The 23,802-nt window shown below is 38.6% G+C and overlaps 2 pseudogenes across 2 annotated transcripts in view; both read right to left on the bottom strand.

The window, feature by feature from the left end:
• Positions 1-2,709: 2,709 nt before the first annotated feature.
• On the bottom strand, positions 2,710-3,180 carry LOC311615609 (large ribosomal subunit protein uL24-like; annotated as a pseudogene). The gene has a single exon. The product of its transcript is annotated as a large ribosomal subunit protein uL24-like (transcript).
• A 5,144-nt stretch (positions 3,181-8,324) lies between these two features.
• Positions 8,325-23,802, bottom strand: part of LOC311615473 (dnaJ homolog subfamily C member 9-like) — a 32,684-nt pseudogene continuing 17,206 nt past the window's right edge. The window contains exons 3-4 of the transcript in view: positions 8,808-9,000; positions 8,325-8,753 (exon numbers count right to left, since the gene is read on the bottom strand). The product of the transcript in view is annotated as a dnaJ homolog subfamily C member 9-like (transcript). The remainder of the gene's footprint in view (positions 8,754-8,807; positions 9,001-23,802) is intronic.

The raw sequence follows: 23,802 nt of genomic DNA, 5'->3' as shown, positions 1-23,802 counted from the left end.
TCTAAAGCAGGAATAGGATAAGAGACACAATACAACAAAAGGGGAAAAGTGAGCAAGAGTGTCTTGGCATAAAGGTGAAGTTGAGATATAGTAAAATGATGCTAAAGGAAAAATGAAAATAGAATGTAGAACACTAATCCCAAAATAATATAAAGACAAAATAAAATGAAACTTTTAAAAAAGGTGAAATAATAGTAGTAATGATACTGATTAAAAATAAAAATATAATAATTAAAAAAGTAAAATCAACTAGAAAAAAATTTACTTTCTTAAGTAAACGACAAAAAAATAAAAATGTGCAGTAGTGAAGGTCATTCACTTCCTCTACTCTTCTGTTTTGTACACCTGTTTCCTGTCAGGTAGTCAGGACAGTATTAAAGTTCCCTGTATTCCACAGCTTCTCTGTGTCATAAGCCACAATCTTGTTTTCAAGCAGGCAGTATTTCTTTGTTACTCAGTCTGCCTGTGTTTGTATTTACACAAGAATCAGTTTGTGATTCAACCCCTGGGTGGCATTATTTCTGTATTGACATCCGGGGTTATAAGTCCTCTCTATCCAGTATTTAGAATTTGTTTTCTCTGCTGCATTCAATATTGGTTTGGGGGTATGGACTGCCCCAGAGCTGGTTTTCTGATAATTTCTCCCCGTTCTGATCCCCAGGTTCCACAAAAACAACTTTTCCCTGCAGTCTCTGAGAGTGTTTTTAATTGGGTGATCCTATGTATTGGGCTTAGTAATCAAAAGCAATAATTTAAAGAGAAAAAAAGAGACCGTGTAAGTGCACAAACTTGCAACTTCTTATCTCTGGCACTGGGCACAACTGTGTTCATGTCTCTGTGCAAGTGTTTTTCCCCTGGCACAGTGCAGCTGATTTACTGGTAAAGCTTCAGGCTGCCTTTTTGTGCTCAGCCCAGCTATGGGTTGATTTCTAGAGTTCCCTTCTGTAGGCAGCCCTGTGGACCCCCTTCCTCATTCACACACTATTCTGGCCCCAATGTCCACAGATTTTGTGGGGCACAGACTTCCTTTTAACCTCTAGATCCTGGTGCATGCATTTCTCCCTTCAGCCTGGATCGCAGACCTCACCTTTCTCTGGGCAAAATATGACCTCTATGTGAGGCAGTGCAGAGCTTGTCTGGTTCAACATATTTGTGCTGCTTGAGACCCTGTGTTTGTGAGTTTGCTGCTGATTCCTGGGTGTTGTGGTTATAGGGTCCCAAGAGGCACCTGATTCTTACCGATTGAAGGCAAGGCTAGGCTTCTGATCACAGCCACTCTCCCCTTTAAGATGGCGTTTTCTCTGCGGCAGAACCGGTCGCTCCAGGAGAGATTTCACCAACAGTGGAGACTGCATGGTCAGGGGAACCCGTCTGGGAGTCCCCAACATTCCCTTGGAATATAGTGATCCCTCACTCACAAATAGACACTCCCACTACGTCCACCCACTCTCCTTTCATTCCCTCACTCACACACTATCTTGCAGCCTGCCTTCCTGTCAGCAGCCATCTTCATATTTCTAAGTCAGAGATTATTCTCCCACCAGCCTGGCTGATGCTGCCATCACCTTTTTTATCCAACTCCAAGGCCACTGGGCATATCATGGTTAGATGAACATGCTTAAATTTGGGTCCCATCAGGTGATTCTTTTGTACAGTAACCCTTAATAAGTTCCCACTGAATATAGAACAGTAACCCAACTCTTAGCTTGACACTCGAGGTCCTCCAGTCTGGCCCTAAACTCCTATTTCAGCTGAGTTGTTGCTAAAGCTCGACAAAACTCTGCCTCTGCATAACTGCAGCTCTCATTGTCTAGAATAAACACCTACATTATTGCCTCTTTGCCTTTTGCTGACGTTACTTCCCTTTCTCTTCCCCTTTGCCTATTTACTAGTAAAATCAGCACATTCTTCAAGGCCCAGATCAAGTTCCTTCTCCTGATCCTGCCTTCACACAATTCTCCCACCAGGACACTGCCTATACAAGTCCTCTGGAACTCAATATATGGCACTCACAATTGCTAATTATTCCCCAATTCTGTGCAAGGGTCCCATTTCCCTCAGATTATAGCCAGTTCTCAAAGAAAGGAGAGACCTGTCTTAGCCCCAATGGGGCCTACCTCAAGTAAGTGCTTAGCAAATCTTTGTTAATGGATTAAAGACACTCCAAAGATGAATTTTAAGCAGGGTTTTGAAGGCATAAAGGGTCTGAATTAAATGGCTGGCAAAGAAATATTTGCATAAATCCATGAAGCAATAATAAGAAGATAAAAATTCTTCTTGCTGTAAGGGAGCAAGATGGCACAACATTAACATGGAATATTCATTTTTGCAGTAAAGTATTTGGCTACTGATGGATGGATGAGCATATGGGGAGGCTCTCACTTCATGAGAGGAATTTTTAATTCAAATATAGAAAACCTTGTTGCTTTTAGAATGTCATTTGCATCTATCCCTTGCAATGATGTAAGTTCCACCACTCAAGCTACCAAGTAGACTAGAAACAGACTGCATATTCCATAGAATCATTGCTATATGCCACATCAGGAGCACAGTGTAGTCAGAGATGCAGTTTTGGGAAGAGGAGAATATAAAAGAGGAGGATGGAGACAGAAAGAGACTTTGCTTGGGGCAATGGGCACATGATGCAGTGGGCAGATGATTTTTTTTTTTCACTTTAAGTTTTTAATGAAAGTTGCATATAAGATTACTTTATTCCTGCATCTTCTCAATTGTTTCTTCCTGGTATTTTCCCTTTTCCTTTCCTACTTGGCAAGATTTGGCTTTACGTTCAAGGATCTTTTTTCAGTCTTTGTCCAGCTTTAGTCTAGTGATAACGACCTTGCTGGGTGAATGCCCACATGAACAGTTGTACCATTAGCTTTCTCCCGTTGTACTCGTTCAATGTAGATGACCTATTTCTTCCTGTAAACCTGGACTACTTTGCCAATTTGCTGCCCTTTGTAATGTCCTCGAACAACCTGAACTTCATCATCCTTTTGGATGGGCATGGACCGAACATTGTACTTCTGTGTCGGCTCTTTGGAAAGAGGAGACAACATAATCTTCCTTCGAATGTGGGAAGGTGCATTGAATTGCCTTTTACGGTTCTTGCTCTGGTCAGAAGTCACAAAGGGATTGAACTTCATTTTGAATGCTGGTGTTCCTACGATGGCCGCAAGAGGGAAGAGCCAGACTTGATGTTTTATTGAGCTGTATGGTTTTGTGAACCAATGCCACTCCAATAAACTCAATAAATAAACAAAATAAACATATTAAAAAGAGAAAAGCTTTCGTAGTGTCTTTATAAGCTCTCATATTTTGGAAAAAATTATGTGTGGTAGAGTGGCCATTTGCCTTTATTAAACAGGGAAGGAGACTGAAGCTCAGAGTGATAGAATGACTTATCCAAAGTAACACAGTCAGGGCCTAGGGTTCTTTTTTATTACTAAACTGCCATATTTGTCCATCACACTTGTGTTTTCCATTTGATCTAGCTTCTAGCAAAACAGTTTATTGACTGTGCCCATATCTGCATTTCCTCGTCAGAATTAGAGGACAAATGTAAGGATCTGAGCCTGGGAGAGTCTGGCACTTTTAGTATTTAATCTTGGCTCTTGGAAAAGCGAGCTGAGACAGGATTTGGAACACTATAAAGTTATAATAACTTTCCCAAACTAGCTCCAGCTATCCCCACACTCCACACGACTAGATTACATTGAGGGAATATTATTGGTTTTGGCTTATTTAAGTATTACATCCATTCAACAAATATTCATAGAGTTCCTGATATGTGTCAGGGACTAGTCTAAGTGCTGGAGATACAACAGTTAACAAAAACCAAGAATTAATACTATCTATAATTAGAACACCATTTTGAGAAATAAGAGCTCTGGTTTTTTGTTTGTTTGTTTGTTTTGTTTTGTTTTTACATATAACAGCAAAGTGCCATTAAATGGCCTTATCCCTCCTCCTCAGAGCTGGGCCAGACTTACAGGCATACTCCTAGGTATTGGGTAGTGTAATGTCCTAGAGTTTCAGAGTCTTCAAATATTGAGAAAAGCTACAAATTACCCCATTTCAAAGACTTTACTCTAAATAACTTAGGAAAACTAGTCCCGGGCTAAAAAATAAAAAGTAAACAGCCTATTGTTAGAATTTAAGCACCTCTCTTACCTGTTTAGCACTTGCTAAGTAAAAACCCAGGAAACGAATCTATAGAAGAACAGACTGACTTCTCAAAGGATAGGAAGCATGGAAGCAAGGCTAGGTTCAAGATGAATAGTCAGTGCCTAAATATAAGTGCCAAGTTGAGCAGTTTAACCTGAGTTTTAGGGCACCAATGTCTAATATATACATATGGATCTATATATCTATATCTATATCTATATCTATATCTATATCTATATCTATTTCTATATCTATATCTATCAATATATCTATATAAAGAGAGAGGGAGAGAGAGAGGAGGAAGCTTTTTAAAATGAGAGGTGTTACACAAATGTAAGATATTAAGATAATAGCTACTCTGCATTGAATACCTATGTGCCAGGCACTATTCTAGGCAAAGTTACATATGTTTATCTTTTAATCTTAGAATTTTTTAGGTTAATTGCTCATTTTCTTACATGCTAAAAAACAAAACAATCAAAAAGCAAACAAAACAAAAGAACATAGCCCAGAGAAAAGTGAAGTAACATGCCTAATGTCCACTAGCTAGTAAATAGTAGTGCTAGGATTCCAGTCCTTATTGAAAGGTCCACATTTCTGGAATCTAATAAATGAAATGAACTAATAGGCAAAATAGTGACACAATCACAGATAGAGAACAAGATGAAAGCTGTTGGGACAGGGGAGGGCTGCTGCGTGTGAGGGAGGGCGATTGAGGGGGGAAAAAGGTCCACATTCTTTCTATTAGGCAACAATGAATTATTTATTTTGTGCATGCATAAGCTCCCAAAATAAGGAGTTTTCTGTAATTTCCAAGATAAAATCTACTAGATGTTAAATGGTTGGTACCCTACCCTCATCCCAATATGATCTTACAGTCTAATGGGAAGGTATGATACTGTATGTAGCCAAGCCAAAGTAGATCTTGAAAATAACAAAATTAAATAAGAAAATTCTATCAGCAGAAAATAGAGACCTAGGAGATTACAGGCGCTATGGAACAAGTATATCAGTGCTATTTTTCCAACATTGTTTGCTGTCTTCATGTCTCTGTGTCAGATTTTAGTAATTTTCACAATATTTCAAACTTTATTGTTATTATTATATTTGTCATGGTGATTTGTGAAAAGTGATCTTTGATGTTATTGTAATTATTTTGAGGAGCCTTGAACCATATTCATATATTGATAAGATAGCAAACTTAATTCATAAATGTTTTATGTGTTCTGACTGCTCCACCAACTGGCTGTTCCAATCCCCTTCTCCTTGGGACTTTCTATTCCCTGAGACACAACAATTTTGGAATTAGGCAATTAATAAACCAACCGTGGCTTCTAAGTGTTCAAGCAAAAGAAAGAGTCACACTTTAAATCAAAACCTATAAATTATTACTGAGGAAAGCATGCCGAAAGTCGAGATAGGCTAAAAGTTAGGCTTCTTGTACCAATTACTTAAGTTAAAAACTCAAAGGAAACATTCTTGAAGGAAATTAAGAATGCTACTCTAGTGGACACACTCCAGTGATAATAAAATAAAACAGCCTTATTGTTGATATGCAGAAAGTTATAATAGTCTGGATAGATGATCAAACCAGCTACAACATTCCTTTAAGCCAAAGCCTAATCCAGAGTAAGGCCTCAACTCTCTTCAATTCTATGAGTGCTGAGAGAATGAAGAAGCTGCCAGAGAAAAGTCTAACAGAGGCTGGGTCGTGAAGTTTAAAAAAGAAGCTAGTTCATGGGGTTTAAGATGAAGCAGCAAGTGCTGATTTAGAAGCTGCAGCAAGTTATCAAGAAGATTTGCTAAGATAGTAAATGAAGGTAGTTACACTAAATGACAGTATTTCAATGTAGATGAAACAGTCTTATATCAGAGGAAGATGGCATCTAGGACTTTCATAACTGGTAGGAGAAGCCAATGCTTGGCTTCAAATCTTCAAAGGACAGGCTAACACTTGTTAGGGGCTGGTGACTTTAGTTGAAGCCAGTGTTCATTTATGATTCTGAATATTCTAAGGGCCTTAAAAATTATGCTAAATTTACTCTGTCTGTGCTCTACAAATAGAATAAAACCTGTATAATGGTACATCTGTTTAAAACATGGTTTACTGAATATTTTATGCCTAGTGTTGAGAACTACTGATTAGGACAAAAAAGACATCCTTCCAAATACTATTGCTCATTGATAAGAGCACTAGTAGAGATGTACAATGAGATAATGTTGTTTTCATGCCTGCTAGCTCAACATTCACTCTGCAACCCATGAACCAAGGCGTAACTTAGACTTTAAAATCTCATTACTTAAAGAATACATTTGATTCCTCTGATGGATCTGGGTAAAGTAAATTGAAAACCTTCTGGAAAGGATTGATCATTCTAGATGCCATTAAGAACATCCATGATTCATAGGAAGATGTAAAAAATATCAGCATTAACAAGAGTTTGAAAGAAATTAATTCCAACCTTCGTGGATGACTTTGAGACTTCAGTGGAGGAAGGAACTACAAATGTGGTGGAAATAGCAAGATAACTAGAATTAGAAGTGAAACTGAAGAAGTGATTGAATTGCTGCAACCTCATGATAAAATTGTATGGATGAGGAGTTACTTCTTATGGATGAGCACAGAAGCGAATTTTAAAATTTTATCTTTATTGTTCAAAATGTTACAGATGTTTCCCTTTTGTTATCCATTTATCCCTTGCCACCCTCAGGAGTTGCTATACTATTGTGTGTGTCCAAGGGTTATGCATATCTATATAACGAAAAGCTAATATGCCATTGACACAATGGCAGGACTACAGGAGCTATGATGCACACTGACCACCAGAGGAAAGATGCTTAGCCAGAGTGTCCCCATAGTGCCTTCTGGTGGTCAGTGCACTCCCACAGGGGGAATACTGTTCAGCTAGAAGCCGGGCTCATGCTGGAGCCACTCCTGCCACCACAGCATCTCTGAGGATGTCTGACTGATGGCTTAGGCCTGCTTCTCAAGGGCTCCAGGACTGCAAGAGGGCAAAGGCTGGGCTGAGGGGCCCTCCCCCTCTGCAAGTGCACGAATTTCATGCACCAGGCCTCTATTCTGCATACAAGTTATTTAGTTACTTTCTTCCCACACCCCACTCCCCTTCCCTCTGCAATTTGTCAGTCTGTTCCATGCATCTATGTCTCTAGATCTATTTTATCAGTTAATTTTGTTCATTAGATTCCACAGTTAAAGACAAGTATCATATGAACATTTAGCACAATCCTCTCCCAGTAATACTCAGCTGCCTCAAAGGGTAAGAGATTCTTCTGTTTTATAGCTGCATAGCTTTCCATCATGTAAATATATCAAATCTTTTTTTATCCACTCATCTACTGATGGGCATTTGGGCTATTTCCAGATCTTAACTATTGTAAACAAAACTGCTATGAACATAGTGATGCATATATTCTTTCTGAGTGGTGGTTTGGTTTCTTAGGATATATTCCTAGAAGTGGGATCATTAGGTCAAATGGAAGTTCCATTTTCTTTACTCATTTAATTTAATCATGTATTAAGTTTTATAAAGATGCTTGAAGTAATGTGAACATCTGTTTCTCCTAAACTTGAATCACAGAGTACAAACCTGTTTTAATTAAGAGAGAGAGAAAGAGATAAAGAGAGAGAGAGAGAATCTATTCAAGAGTTTTAAGACTGAAAGCAAACTGTTAAGTATTATATTTGAAGACAAATATCCAGCCAGTATTCTGAAGACATTCTAGTCAGGTAGCATACTTGTTCTAATAAACACACACATCAATCTGAATACTCTGGAGCTTACTCTTGTGTGGCAAAATGACAGCTGGTAAAGAAAGTATGGACAGATCCACATTCTAGATAGAGTTCCTTGTATAAAAGATCCACAGAAGCAAGTGCTGCCAGAAATATATCAACCTCCCTCTCTTTCCTCAATGACCATCACCAAATTCCTCCGTAGGAGGACTGGGCAGAATGGTAGGGGATTTCTAGGATATAAGTTCAGGTTGAGAGACTGTTTTACATACTCAATCTGAATAGTTTAGGTAGAAAAGAGTTTTTCTCAAGGGTTGAATTGATTTTTGTCTTTGGATCTTGACTTTACATTTCCTTCAATGGCATTAATTAACCCCTAATGACCTTTAAAGAGAAAATTCCATTATTTCTTTTCTTTCTTAAGAGATAATATTTTCCCCTCCTTGTTTGGAAGGTTTGCAGTACTTTGCTTCCATCTGAGCCACAAAATTGTCCATTTCTTTTTGCCAATCCTTCTGTCTGTTCTGAACGAGTGCTTTCAAATTATCTTCTTCATTAAGTCCTAACTCCCCTGCTCATTTCTCCTTCTTTAGCCTCTTCCTGGGCACTCCTTTTCCTAGCATTCATCTTTTGCTTTGATTCTTTGACAAATGGACTTCTCCAGCATCAATGGCTTTCTGAATAATGTTCCTTATCCTGGGTTCCTCTGTGTACTGCATGCACAGCACAGACTCCATGATCTTACCATGTCCCCTTTGAAGTCCAGATAAGCCTGTTTAATATCAGCCAGCTCTTCTTCATTTCATTTGTATGTCTTTTTAAAAAATGCCTTCTAGAGATATATTTTTCGTTCCAATTTTAGTATATGTGCTGCCGAAGCGAGCACTAGAGATATATTTTTAAAGAGTAACCTACAATAAGTTTCCCAGTCCCCATCTTGGTTGAGAACATCAGAATCCTCATCCATTGTCCCCTGCTCATCATATACTGCTTTCTGCTCCTTGTCACTCAGAAGGGAGTAGACTTTCCTCGAGGATCTGGAAGCAGCAGGTGGCACCCTCCTTGTCAGCCTCGCCCACCCGGACCAGGTGCACTTGCAGGGACACCTCCTCGAACCACACACCCAGCTCTAAAGGTAAAGGTTAGAGATGTGAAACACCTGCCTGCATAGCTCCAGCAGCCCTATGACTGACCTGGAGCAGACTCTGTGAAAACAGTGGGTCCCAGCAGCACAAGCTAGTTACGAACTGCTCCATTAAAAAAAAAATAAGTGGAGTCATGTGGTGTTTCTCTTTCATTGATTGACTTATTTCGCTCAGCATGATGTTCTCCAATTCCATCCAGGTTGCTGCAAATGATGAGAATTCCTTCTTTTTTATGGCAGCATAGTATTCCATTGTGTAGATGTACCATAGTTTTTGGATCCAATCATCTGCTGATGGGCACCTAGGCTGTTTCCAAATTCTGGCTATTGTAGATTGTGCTGCTATGAACATAGGGGTGCATATATCCTTTCTGATTGGTGTTTCTAGTTTCTTGGGATATATTCCTAGGAGCGGGATTACTGGGTCAAATGGGAGTTCCATTTTCAGTTTTTTGAGGAAACTCCACACTGTTCACTCATTTGTGGATAATAAAGATCATTATAAACTGATGAACCAAAAGATAGATATAGAGACAGTAAAGCAACAAGCAGATTGTCAAATTACAGCGGGGAGGGGAGGAGGATCTGGGGGAGATAATAGATCAACCAAAGGACTTGTATACATGCATATAAGTACAACCAATGGACATAAAACTCTGGGGAGGGAGGGGATGTGTGGGAGGGAGGGAGGGGGCAAAAAAATCAATAAAATATGTAAAAATAAATAAATAAATAAATTTTTAAAAATAATAATAAAATAAAATAAAAATTAAAAAAAACAACCCCCCCCCAAAAATAATACATCTTTATTGTTCAGATTATTAAAATTGTTTCTCCTCCCCCTCATAGCTCCCCTCCACCAGGTTCCCACCCCATCCTCTGCCCTTACCTCTCCCCACTGTCCTCATCCATAGGTGTACGATTTTTAAAAAAATATATTTTATTGATTTTTTTAAAGAGAGGAAGAGAGAGGGATAGAGAGTTAGAAACATTGATGAAAGAGAATCATCGATCAGCTGCCTCTTGCACACCCCCTACTGGAGATGTGCCCACAACCAAGGTACATGTCCTTGACAGGAACTGAACCTGGGACCTTTCAGTCCGCAGACCGACACTCTATCCACTGAGCCAAACCGGTTTCAGCTAGGTGTACGATTTTTGTCCAGTCTCTTCCCGCACTCCTTACACCTCTTTACCCCCTGAGAATTATCAATCCACTCCCATTCTATGCTCCTGATTCTATTTATTCACCAATTTATTCTGTTCCTCAGATTTTTAATTCACTTGATTTTTAGATTCACTTGTCGATAGATATGTATTTGTTGTTCATATTTTTAAAATATATTTTATTGATTTTTACAGAGAGGAAGAGAGAGGGATAGAGTTAGAAACATCGATGAGAGAGAAACATCGACCAGCTGCCTCCTGCACACTCCCACTGGGGATGTGCCCGCAACCAAGGTACATGCCCTTGACCAGAATCAAACCCGGGATCCTTCAGTCCACAGGCTGACACTCTATCCACTGAGCCAAACCAGTTTCGGCTATTGTTCATAATTTTTATCTTTACTTTTTTCTTCTTCCTCTTCTTTCTTGAGAATAACTTTCAGCATTTCATATAATACTGGTTTGGTGGTGATGAACTCCTTCAGCTTTCTGTTGAGAAATCAATTGACAATCATATGGGTGCTCCCTTGTAGGTAATTGGCTGTTTTTCTCTTGCTGCTTTTAATATTCTCTCTTTGTCTTTTGCTCTTGGCATTTTAATTATGATATGTCTTGGTGTGCTCCTCTTTGAATTCCTTTTGTTTGGGGTTCTGTTCACTTCCTGGACTTGTAAGTCTATTTCTTTCACCAGGTGGGGGAAGTTTTCAGTCATTATTTCCTCAAATAGTTTTTCAGTATTTTGCTCTCTCTCTTCTTCTGGCACCCCCATAATTCCAATGTTGGTACACTTGAAGTTGTCCCAGAGGCTTTTTACACTATCTTCAAATTTTTGGATTCTCTTTTCTTTTTGCTTTCCCGTTTGAGTGTTTTTTGCTTCTTTGTATTTCAAATCTTTGACTTGATTCTTGTGTTCCTCTAATCTGCTGTTGGGTCTCAAAATAATATTTTTTATATTTTTAATTTCTAGTTGATCCTTTTTCATATCCTCGAGGGTTTGGCTAAATTTATTGGCCTTTTCTAGGAAATTCCTGAAAAACATTATAACCTTGGTATTGAACTCTATATCCAGTCATTTGTTTTCCTCCATTTCTTTCGTTTGTGATCTGTTTCTTTGTCTCTGCATTTTCATTGCTTCCCTGAGTTGGTAGGGTGGTTTTGTGTGCTAGATGTCCTAAGTGGCCCAATGGGTCAGCCTCCCAGTTACTTGAGGTGAACACTCTTGATGCATCCCTTTGTGGATTGTGTGTACAGCCTTGTTGTAGCTAAGTCTTGATTTTTGTTGGTGTCATTGGGAGGAATTGACCTCCAAGCCAATTGACTGTGAGCACCTGCTGTGTCTATAATGGAAGAACTTCTGTGCTGGAGACATGCTTATGGGGCAGGACTTTTTCAGTGAAGCTTTGGTGCTCACTGAGTCTGCCTCTTGAATGTGTCACTATGGATAGGAGTAGTTGAAATCTGGTGTCATCTCACACTGACCACTGGACACATTATCTTCTGGATCTCCAATAGGGTGCAGGTCAGCTACTGCCTGAGGCCACCCAGCAAGAGCTACAGTGAGAACTACAGTTTTCTCTTCTGTGCTTGGGGTTTGGAGGTTTTGGAGCTGTCTGAACAGAGCTGCAGTTTGTTAGGTTAAGCTGCCATAGGGCAGGACATTTATATGCAAAAGTTGCTGTGTGGAGCTTGGGTGTGTTTGTAGATTGTGAGGGATGGGTCTCAGAGACCCATAGGCTAGGGCATGGCAAACAGTGATGGCTTCCAGTCAGCCATCTCTGCATTTCCAAGGCCCTGCATCTCGCGCCCCAGTGCAGTAAATAATGATTGCTGGGCACACCTCTACAAGAAAGTCACCTTCAGTTTCCAACCTGATGGGAAACAGTCCAGCTTCTCATCGTAGGAATTTGGGTCCCCAGAGTCTCCTCAGAAACTGGAGTTCAGAGTAATCGAGAGCTTGTCTCCCTTCGGATTGAAAAAAGCACCCAGTCACCCTCCACCAGCCCAATTCACACACCTCTGTACCTCAGCTTTTCAGTGCTTGTGCACATCTCAATGATCTTTTCTCTTTCCTTCTAGTTGTAGAACTTCCACTCAGCTTTCCCGTGGTTCTGGGTGATAAAAGTTTTGTCTTTTAGTTGTAATTTTGAAATTGTTGTGTGAGGCAGCAGTTTAAGTGTTTACATATGCCGCCATATTGGTTTCTCTTGAACTGTTCCATTTTTTATTTTTTTGAAGAAACTCCATCATACTGTTCTCCACAGTGGCTGCACCAGTCTGCATTCCTACCAGCAGTGCACTAGGGCTCCCTTTTCTCTGCATCCTCGTCAGCACTTGCTGTTTGTTGATTTGTTAATAATAGCCATTCTGACAGGTGTGAGATGGTATCTCCTTGATGTTTTAATTTGCTTCTCTCTGATGATTAGTGACTTTGAGCATTGTTCATATGTCTATTGGCGCTCTCTATGACCTCTTTGGAGAAGCGTCTATTTTGGTGCTTTGTCCATTTTTTATTAGATTTTTTGTCTTCCTTTTGTTCATTTGTATGAATTATTTAAATGTTTTGAAAGTAACCCTTTATAAAATGTGTCATTAGCAAATATGTTCTCCCTTACAATAGACTCCCTTTTCATTTTGTTGATGGTTTCTTTTGCTGTGCAGAAGCTTTTTATTTTGATGTAGTCCCATTTGTTTTTTTTCTCCATTGTGTCCCTTACCCTAGGAGATGTAAGGGCAAACACATTGCTGAGAAATGTCTGAAATTTTGATGTCTTTTGGTTTCTTCTAGGATTTTTATAGTTTCACGAGTTACATTTAACTACTTTACCTATTTTGAGTTTATTCTTGTGTATGGTGTAAGTTGGTGGTCTAGTTTAATCTTTTTGCATGCATCTGTCCAATTTTCCCATTATCATTTGTTGAAGAGACTGTCTTGACTTCATTATATATTTATGCCTCCTTTGTCAAATATTAATTGAGTGTAAAGGTGTTGATCAATTTCTGAGGTTTCTGTTCTGATCCATTGGTCTGTAGGCCTGCTCTTGTGCCAGTACCAGGCTATTTTTATTACAGTGGCTTTGTAGTATAACTTGATATCTAGTACTGTGACCCTCCTCCAATTTTGTTTTTGTTTCTCAAGATTGCTGCAGCTATTTTTGGGTATTTTTTTGTTTCATATAAAATTTTGGAGTATGTGTATCAGATCTGTGAAATATGCCATTGGTATTTTAATAAGGATTGCATTGAATCTATATATTGCTTTGGTGGTATGGACATTTTAATAATGTTGATTCTATGAACAGAGTATATTCTCTCACTTGTTTATATCTTGTTTCATCTCTTTTTTCAATGTTCTGTTGTTTTCTCAGTAGAAATTTTTAGTGCCTTGGTTAAGTTTATTTCTAAGTATAACTTTTGTTGCTAAGGTAAATGGGATTGTTTTTTAAGTTTCTTTTTCTGAGAATTCATTATTGGTGTATAAAAATGCCATCAATTTTTGGGTGCTAATTTTGTATCCTGATACATTGCCAAATTCTTTTATTAAATCTAGTAATTTTTTTGGTGGAGTCTTTAGGGTTTTCTATATACAATATCATGTCACTTGTGAATAATGACAGTTTTATTTCCTCCTTTCTAATTTGGATGCCTTTTATTTTTTCTTCTTTTCTGATTGCTGTGTATAAGACTTTCAGTACATTGTTGAATGAGAATGGGTAAGTGGACATTCCTGTCTTGTTCTTGTATTTAAGAGAATGGTTTTAGTTTTTTCTTATTGAGAGTGAATTTCCATGCAAATGGAAATAAAAAGAGTTGAGATGGCAATACTCATATATAACAAAGTATACTTCAAAATGAAGGTCATAACAATTGAAAGGGATCGATCCAACAAGAGGACATAACCCCAGTAAACATGTATATACCCCATATAGGAGTACCTAAACATAAAAAAAAATTACATAGGACTTTAAGAGGGAAATCAACAGCAACACGGTCTTAGTAGGGGACTTTAGCACTCTGTTGACTTCACTGGATAGATCTTCCAGACCAAAAATATATATATATTTGGAAACAGTGACTCTAAATGACACACTAGATCAGATAGAATTGGCATTTACAGAACATTTCACCGCAAATCTGCAGAATATATTATACATTCTTCTGAAGTGCACATGGGACATTCTTAAAGATAGTCCACATTTTAGGACACAAAACGAGTTTCTACAAGTTCAACAAGATTGAAATCATTTCAAGCATCTTATTGGATCACAATGGCATGAAACTGAAAATCAACTACAATAAAAACACTCAAAAACATTCAAACACATGGAGGCTAAATAGCATGTTATTAGACAATGAATGGGTTACCAATCATATCAAGGAAGAAATAAAAAACTTCCTGGACACAAATGAAATTGAACACACAAAATCCAAAAACCCATGGGACACAGTGAAATCAATTCTGAGAGGGAAGTTCATTGCATTACAAGCCTACCTCAAGAAACAAGAAAAAGCACTAATAAACTATCTAACCCTGCAATTTAAAGAACTAGACAAAAAACTACAAGAAAAGCCCAGAGTAAATAGAAGGAAAGAAATAATAAAGGTCAGAGCAGAAAGAAATGCATAGAGAGAAAAAAACAACACAAAAGATCAATGAAACTAAGAGCTGGTTCTTTGAAAAGATAAACAAGATTGATGAAACTTTAGCTAGATTCATCAAGAAACAAAGACAGAGAATCAAAATACATAAAATCAGAAGTGAAAGAGGTGCAGTAACAAATGACATCACAGAAATAAAAAAGACTGTAAGAAGAATACTATGAACAACTATATGACAAGAATCTGTACCACCTGGACAAAATGAACAAAGTCCTAGAATAATACAATCTTCCAAACCTCAATCAGGAAAAATCAGAAAACATGAATGGGGTGATAACAACTGATGAAATTGAAGCAGTAATAATAACAACAACAACAACAACAACAACTCCAAGCAAACAAAAGCCCTGATCTGCAAGACTTCTCAGTGGAGTTTTAAAAAATATATATATATTTCTTTATTGATTTTAGAGACGAAGGGAGAGGAATAGAGAGATAGAAACATTAATGATGAGAGCGAATAATTGATTGGCTCCCTTGCAGGCACCCCACTGGGGATAGAACCCATAACTTGAGCATGCTCCCCTGGCCAGAATCAAACCTGGGACTTCCCCCAGTCTGCAGGCCGATGCACCATCCACTGAGCCAAACTGGCCAGGGCCAAGTGAAGTTTTACCAAACATTCAAAGAAGAACTAACATCTAGCCTCCTCAAACTATTCCAAAAAATCCAAGAGGAAGGAACATTTCCAAGCTCTTTTAATGAGGCCAACATTATCCTATCCCAAAACTGGATAAAGATACTACAAAGAAAGAGAATTACAGGCCAATATCTCTGATGAAAATAAAATACTCAATAAAATATTAGCAAATTGGATTCAACAATATATTTAAAAGATCATACAGCCTGGCCAAGTATGATTTATTCAAGGGATGCCAGGCTGCCACAATATTCGCAAATCATTAAGTGTAATCAACCACATAAGCAAATTGAAAGACAAAAATCACATGATCATAGCAATAGACACAGAAAAAGCCTTGAACAAAATCCAACACACATCCTATCTAATAAAAGGGTAATATGCAAATTAACCATTACTCTGCAACAAAATGGCAGCACCCATAGCCACTAGATGATGGCGCCCAGTCCTCTTAGCCCCCTGAAGTCCCCCAGTCCAGCTGGAAGGCACCTGTTCTCCATGCAGTGATCCCTGTCCAGCGGAGGCAGCCCAGGGTATCCTGCTGGGAGGTGCCAGTGCCTGATGTGATCCCTGGCCACAGCCTGGGCTGGGGTCTCAGGCCGGCAGGGCTGCACACCCCTGCTGCATGATATTCTGGCCAGTGGCGGCAGCTTGGGCTGGAGCTACACCCCCCCCACTGCATGATCCCCTAGCCAACAGCAGCAGCCTAGGCTGGGGTCTCAGCCTGGCCTGGCTGAGGAGGCTGCCTGGACTGGGGTCTGTCTGTCCGGGGAGCACACCCCCTGAGGCACCATCCCTGGCCAGAGGCTGTAGCCTGGCTGGGGTCTCAGCTTAGCTGGGCTGAGGTGGCAGCCCAGGCTGGGGTCTCAGCCTTGCCAGGGAGCACCCCTCCCCATGGTGCCATCCCCTGCCAGGGGTGGCAGCCTGGGCTGGGGTCTCAGCTTGGCCATGGCACACATCCCCCATGGTGCCATCCCCCAGCCAGGTTGAGATAGCAGCCTGGGCTGGGGTCTCAGCCTGGCCTGGGTGTGATCCCCTTCCAATGGTGGCAGCCTGAGGTCTCAACCACTGGGTCACACCAGCCAGGCAGATATGGAGGAATATTAAATGTTTCTTCTTTTTAAAATATATATTTTATTGATTTTTTACAGAGAGGACGGAAAAGGGATAGAGAGCTAGAAACATCTATGATATGAGAAACATTGATCAGCTGCCTCCTGCACATTCCCCACTGGGTATGTACCCCCAACCAAGGTATAATACATGCCCTTGACCAGAATTGAACCTGGGACCCTTGGGTCTGCAGGCCGATGCTCCATCCACTGAGCCAAACCAGTTAGGGCAGTCCAATATGTTCAAGAAAAAAACCCTATCTAATAAAGAGGGAATATGCAGGGGAGAGGATTTGGGGGTGACCGGGTTGTCAGGGGAGGGCAGTTGAGGATGATCAGGCTGGCAGGGAAATGGTTAGGGGGTGATCAGGCTGGCAGGCAGAAGCAGTTAGGGACAACCAGGCGAGCAGTTGGGAACAAGTAGTCCTAGATTGTGAAAGGGATGTCTGACTGCCTGGATCGGGCCTAAACATCAGACTCAGTGAGAGAAAATGATTTATTTTGTTTTTTTTAAATATATTTTTATTTCTATCAGAGAAGCAGGAAGAAGGAGAGAGAGATAGAAATATCAATGATGAGAAAAAATCATTTATTGGCAACTTGGGCATGTGTCCTTGACCAGAATTGAACCTGGGACCCTTCAATCCACAGACCAACACTCTATTCACTGAGCCAAATGAACTAGGGCAAATTTTTTTTTTTAACAGATGGAATCTGGTTGATGATGTGCAGATTGTTAAAATGACAACAAAAGATTTATAAAATTACATAAACTTAGCTGATAAAGTAATGGCAGGGTTAGAGAAAACTGGCTCTAATTTTGGAAGACGTTCTTTCTATTTTAGGTCAAATGCTATCTAACAGTATTATGTATATGCTATAGAGAAATTATTTATGAAAGCAAGAGTCAATTGATACAGAAAACTTCTTGTCTTTTTTTCTTTATTGATTAAAGGAATACATATGCATCCTTTTCCCCTCATGGCACACCCCCACTATCTACTCATGCCCTCAACCCCCTGGTGTCTGTGTCCATTGATTAGGCTTATATGTGTGCATACAAGTCCTTTGGTTGATCTCTCCCCCTTTAAGAAATTACTGCAGCCACCCCAAACTTCAGCAAACACCACCCTGATCAGTCATGAGCCATCAACATTGAGGCAAGAGCCTCCAGCAGTGAAAGAATTAGGACTCACAAAAGGCTCAGAAGATGTTTAGTATTTTTAAAATTAAATTTATTGATGTGATCAGTTAATAAAATTATATAAGTCTTCAAATGTACAATTCTATAATACATCATCTGTATATTTTATTACAGCAAAAGAAACCATTAACAAAACAACAAGAAAGCCCACTGTATGGAGAACATATTTGCAAATGTTATCACTGATAAAGGCTTAATCTCCATCATCTACAGACAGCTTATACAACTTCCCTCCCCAAGTCAAGTCTTTGTCCAATACAATTTATCTGTCCTTTGTCCTCTTCTACCTCCCCTCACTTCCTTTCCTTTTTCCTCTGGTAACCACCATACTGTTGTCTGAGTTGATGTGGTTTATTTTTGTTGTTGTTTAATCCCTTCACCTTTCTCACCCACCCACCCAACCCCACCTCCCGAAACAGCTGTCAGTCTGTGCTCTGTATCTTTGAGTCTGTTTCAATTTTGTTTGCTAATTTATTTTGTTCATTAGATTCCACATATAAGTGCAATCATGGAATTTGTCTTTCTCTAACTGATTTATTTCACTTAGCATAATACTCTCCAGATAATACTCTCCAAGTTCATCCATACTGGTGATAATGGTAAAGATGTCCTTCTTTTTTTACAGCAGGCAAGTATTACATTGTGTAGATGTACCACCGTTTTTTAACAACTCATTTACTGATGGTCACTTGGTGCTTCCAGATCTTGGCTGTTGTAAATAACGCTGCCATAAATATCAGGATGCATATATTCTTTCAAATTACTGTTTTGGGTTTTGTTTTTGTTTTTTAATATATTCCCTGAAGTGGAATCACTAGGTCATAAGGAAGTTCCATATTTAATTTAAAAAAAAAATATTTTATTGATTTTTTACAGAGAGGAAGGGAGAGAGATAGAGAGCTAGAAACGTTGATGAGAGAGAAACATCGACCAGTCGCCTCTTGCACACCCCCTACCGGGGATGTGCCCGCAACCAATGTACATGCCCTTGACCGGAATCGAACCCGGGACCCTTCAGTCCGCAGACCGATGCTCCACCACTGAGCCAAACCGGCCTCGGCCCATATTTAATTTTTTGAGGAAATGCCATAATGTTTTTCACAGTGGCTGCACCAATCTACATTCCAACCAACAATGCACCAGGACTCCCTTTTTTTTACATCTTCGTCAAAACTTGTTTGTTGATTTATTTATGGTAGCCATTCTGATAGGTGATATCTCATTGTGTTTTATTTTATGTTTTATTTTTTTCTCATTTTTAAAAATTAAGGTATTATATGTGTAATATGTGTATATACCTTACCAATCCCCACGCCACCCCCACTCCCATACATGCCCTCCCTCCCCAGAGTTTTGTGTCCATTGGTTATGCTTATTTGCATGCATACAAGTCCTTCGGTTGATCTCTTATCTCCCCCATATCTTCCTACCCTCCCCACTGTAATTTGACAGTTTCTTATACTGTTTCTGTATCTATCTTTTTGTTCATCAGTTTATAATGTTCCTTATTATCCATAAAAAAGTGAGATCATGTGGTGTTTTTCTTTCATTGACTGGTTTATTTCACTCAGCATGATGTTCTCCAATTCCATCCAGATTGCTGCAAATGATGAGAATTCCTTCTTTTTTATGGCAGCATAGTATTCCATTGTGTAGATGTACCATAGTTTTTGGATCCAATCTTCTGCTGACGGGCACCTAGGCTGTTTCCAAATCCTAGCTATTGTAGATTGTGCTGCTATGAACATAGGGTGCATATATCCTTTTTGATTGGTGTTTCTAGTTTCTTAGGATATATTCCTAGGAGTGGGATTACTGGGTCAAATGGGAGTTCTATTTTCAGTTTTCTGAGGAAACTCCATACTGTTATCCACAATGGTTGTACCAGTCTGAATTCCCACCAGCAGTGTATGAGGGCTCCTTTTTCTCCACATCCTCGCCAGCACTTGCCGTTTGCTGATTTGTTGATGATAGCCATTCTGACAGCTGTGAGATGTTACCGCATTCTCATTTTGATTTGCATCTCTCAGATAATTAGTGACTTTGAGCATGTTTTCATGTGCCTCTTGGCCTTCCTTCTGTCTTCTTTTGAAGAGATTCTATTTAGGTCCATTTCTCATTTTTTTACTGGATCATTATCTTCCTTTTATTAAGTTGTATAAGCTGTCTGTAGATGTTGGAGATTAAGCCTTTATCAGTGATAACATTTGCAAATATGTTCTCCCATACAGTGGACTTTCTTGTTGTTTTGTTGATGGTTACTTTCTCTGTTAAAAAAGCCTTTTATTTTGATATAGTCCCATTTGTTTATTTTCTCTTTAGCTTCCATTGACCTAGGGGCAGTATCAGCGAAGAAGTTCTTTTGGCATACGTCTAAGATTTTGCTGCCTGTGGATGCCTCTAGTATTTTTATGTTTTCCTTTCTTATGTTTAAGTCCTGTATCCATTTTGAGTTTATTTTTGTGTATGGTGTAAGTTGGTGACCTAGTTTCATTCTTTTGCATGTATTGTCCAATTTTCCCAACACTATTTATTGAAGAGACTGTCTTGACTCCATTGTATGTTCGTGCCTCCTTTGTGAAATATTAATTGAGCATAGTGATTTGGGTTGATATCTGGATTCTCTATTCTATTACACTGATCTGTATGTCTCTTCTTGTGCCAGTACCAGGCTGTTTTGAGAACAGTGGCTTTATAATACAGCTTGAAATCTGGTATTGAGATCCCTCCTTCTTTATTCTTCTTTAGCAGGATTGCTGTGGCTATTCGGGGTCTTTTGTTGTTCCAGATGAATTTTTGGAGAGTTCTTTCTAGATCTGTGAAATATGCCATTGGTATTTTAATGGGGAGTGCATTGAACCTATCAATTGCTTTGGGAAGTATGAGCATTTTGATTATGTTGATTCTACCAATCCATGAACATGGTATGTTCTTCCATGTGTTTATATCTTCCTCTATCTCTTTTTTCAGTATCACATAGTTTTCCGCGTATAGGTCTTTTACCTCCTTAGTTAAGTTTATTCCTAGGTATCTTAATTTTTTTAGTGCGATTGTAAATGGGATTGATATTTTAGTCTCTATTTCTGTAAGTTCACTATTGGTGTATAGAAATGCCATAGATTTCTTGGCGTTAAATTTGTATCCTGCTGCATTGCTGAATTCATTTATTAAACCTAAAGTTTTTTGATGGAGTCTTTTGGTTTTTTTATGGAGTGAAATGTTTGAAGAGATCAATTAATTCTATCTGGTCTAGTGAGTCATTTGAGATTGATGTTTCTTTGCTGATTTTTTGTTTAGATGATTTTTCCAAAGGTGATAGTGGGGTATTAAAATCTCCTACTATAATTGTATTGCTATTAATCTCTCCCTTAATGTCCTCTAGCAACTTTTTAAAAAAATGTATTTGGGTGCTCCTGCATATATGTTTACCAGGGTTATTTCTTCTTGTTGGATTGCTCTCTTTAGTATTATTAAGTGGTCTTCATTATCTCTTGTTATGTCTTTCACTTTGAAATCTAATTTGTCAGATATAAGTATTGCTACCCCAGCTTTTTTTTTCATTTCCCTTCGCTTGGAAAACCTTTTTCTCTCCCTTCACCCTCAGTCTGTGTGCATCTTTTTTTTCTGAAATGGGCTTCTTGTAGATAGCAGATATTCTGGGTCTTGTTTTCTTATCCAATCTGTTACCTTATGTCTTTTGATTAGGGCAGTTAATCCATTTACATTTAAAGTTATTACTGATAGGTACTTATTTGTCGCCATTTTTATTCTATACCCCTGGGTTCTTTTTTCGCTTCCTATTTCTTTATTTTTATAGAAGACCCTTTAACATTTCTTGCATTGCTGGTTTGGTTGTGATAAATTCCCTTAGTCTGTTTTTGTCTGTGAATCTCCTTATTTCACCTTCAATTTTAATTGATAGCCTTGCTGGGTACAGTATTCTTGGATTCAAACCCTTCCTTTGCATGACTTGGTATATTTCATTCCATTCCCTTGTGGCCTGATGAGTTTCTGTTGAGAAATCAGTTGCTAGTCTGATGGGGGTTCCTTTATATGTAACTTTCTGTCTCTCTCTGGCTGCTTTTAAGATTCTTACTTTGTCATTAGTGTTTACCAATTTAATTACGATGTGCCTTGGTGTCGGTCTTTTGGGATTTATTTTGCTTGGGACTCTGTGAGCTTCTAGGATTTGTGTGGGTTTTTTCTTCTCTATCTCAGGAAAGTTTTCTGTCATTATTTCTTCAAACATTTTTTTCTATGCCTTCCTCATTTCCATTTCCTTCTGGAACCCTTATTATTCTAATATTGTTTTGTTTTGTATTGTTCCCTTAGGCTCTCCTCCTGCTTTTTAATTTTTCCCCCCCAGAAGCTGCTCTAATTGGGTATTGTTTACCTAGCTCACTTATGCGGTCCTCTGCTTCTTCTAGTCTACTCTTGATGCTTTCTACTAAGTTCTTTACAGTAATGATGTCACTTTTCATTTATTCTTTGTTCTTCTTCATTTCCTCTTGGTTCTTACTCATATTGTCAAATTTGTCTTCCATTCTTTTTAGCCATATTATGATCATTACTCTGAATTCTTGCTCTTGTAGGTTGCTTGCCTCTAACTCATTTACTTCTTTTTCTGGTGATGCCTGCTTTTCTTTATATATGGGGGCTGTTTCTTTGTCTCCCCATGATCTCTCTTTTCAGGATGTTTGGTTATGTAGTTCCCTCTCTCCTGCATTGATTTAAAGGCACAAAATACAACACAACCAGGTATAACACACAAGGTACTGAATAGAAATGTGTTTTTGATATTAATAACCTCCAATAATGGTGACCATTAGAGAAAGGCAAATTAGGGGGTAGGAGAGATAGAAGAGAAAAAAAAAGGAGTGGCAAAATGACATTGGGAGAAGGAGAAAGAAAAAAAGAGAGAGAGAAACTAGAATGATACTAAGAGAGGAACTAACTATATATATGGGAAGGAAACTCCAATTGAACAACCCTTAATCACAGCAAATGCCAGCAACAAGTGTCTGGAGATTAATACAACTTACAACACCAACTAATATCAAGCGAGAAAAGGGAAAGCAGAAGGAAAAAGTAACTAAAACACAGCTAACAAAACATACAATCAAACAAAAAGAATAAGCAAAACAATCTCACAAAAAAGCATAAGACTTCTATATAGTTAACATTCAACATACAACTACAAAAGGATAGAAAAACTTTTTTGTTGTTGTGTGTGTGAGTGTTTTTTTGTTTGTTTGTTTTTTGACAGGGAAAAGGGAGTTGTGTATGGGCTTGGAGCAGGGGGTTGGAAATTAGATATACCCAAGTAGGGTGAAATTTTAGCAGTAGTTAAACAGAAAGAATAGGGAAAATCTAGAGCAGGAATGGGTTAAGATAAATAGGACACCAAAGGGGAAAAGGTTAGGAAGAGAGTGATGGCATAAAGGTAGGGCTGAGATAGAATAAAGCTTTGATGAAGGAAAGGTAAAAATAGACTGTAAAACACTAATCCCAAAGTAAAATAAAGAGCAAATAATATGACACTTAAAAAAATAATAAAAATAAACAAAATAAATAATATTAAAAAGGTAAAATAGTAGTAGTAATAATGCTGATTACAAATAAAACTGTATTAATTAAAAAGGTAAAAGCAGCCAAAACCGGTTTGGCTCAGTGGATAGAGCATCAGCCTGCAGACGGAAGGGTCCTGGGTTTGATTCCGGTCAAGGGCATGTACCTTGGTTGCGGGCACATCCCCAGTGGGGGGCTGTGCAAGAGGCAGCTGATCGATGATTCTCTCTCGTCGTTTTTTCTCTCTCTCCCTCTCTCTTCCTCTCTGTAAAAAATCAATAAAATATATATATATTTTAAAAAGGTAAAATCAAGTGAGAACAAAAGAAAAAAATTGTTTCTTGAGTAGATGATGCAAATAATGAAAATAAAAACAAAAATTAAAATAAT

The sequence above is a fragment of the Pipistrellus hanaki genome (assembly GCF_964339955.1).
Source record: "Pipistrellus hanaki genome assembly, chromosome: X".
NCBI lineage: Eukaryota > Metazoa > Chordata > Mammalia > Chiroptera > Vespertilionidae > Pipistrellus > Pipistrellus hanaki.
This window is presented reverse-complemented; position numbering and strand designations above follow the sequence as displayed.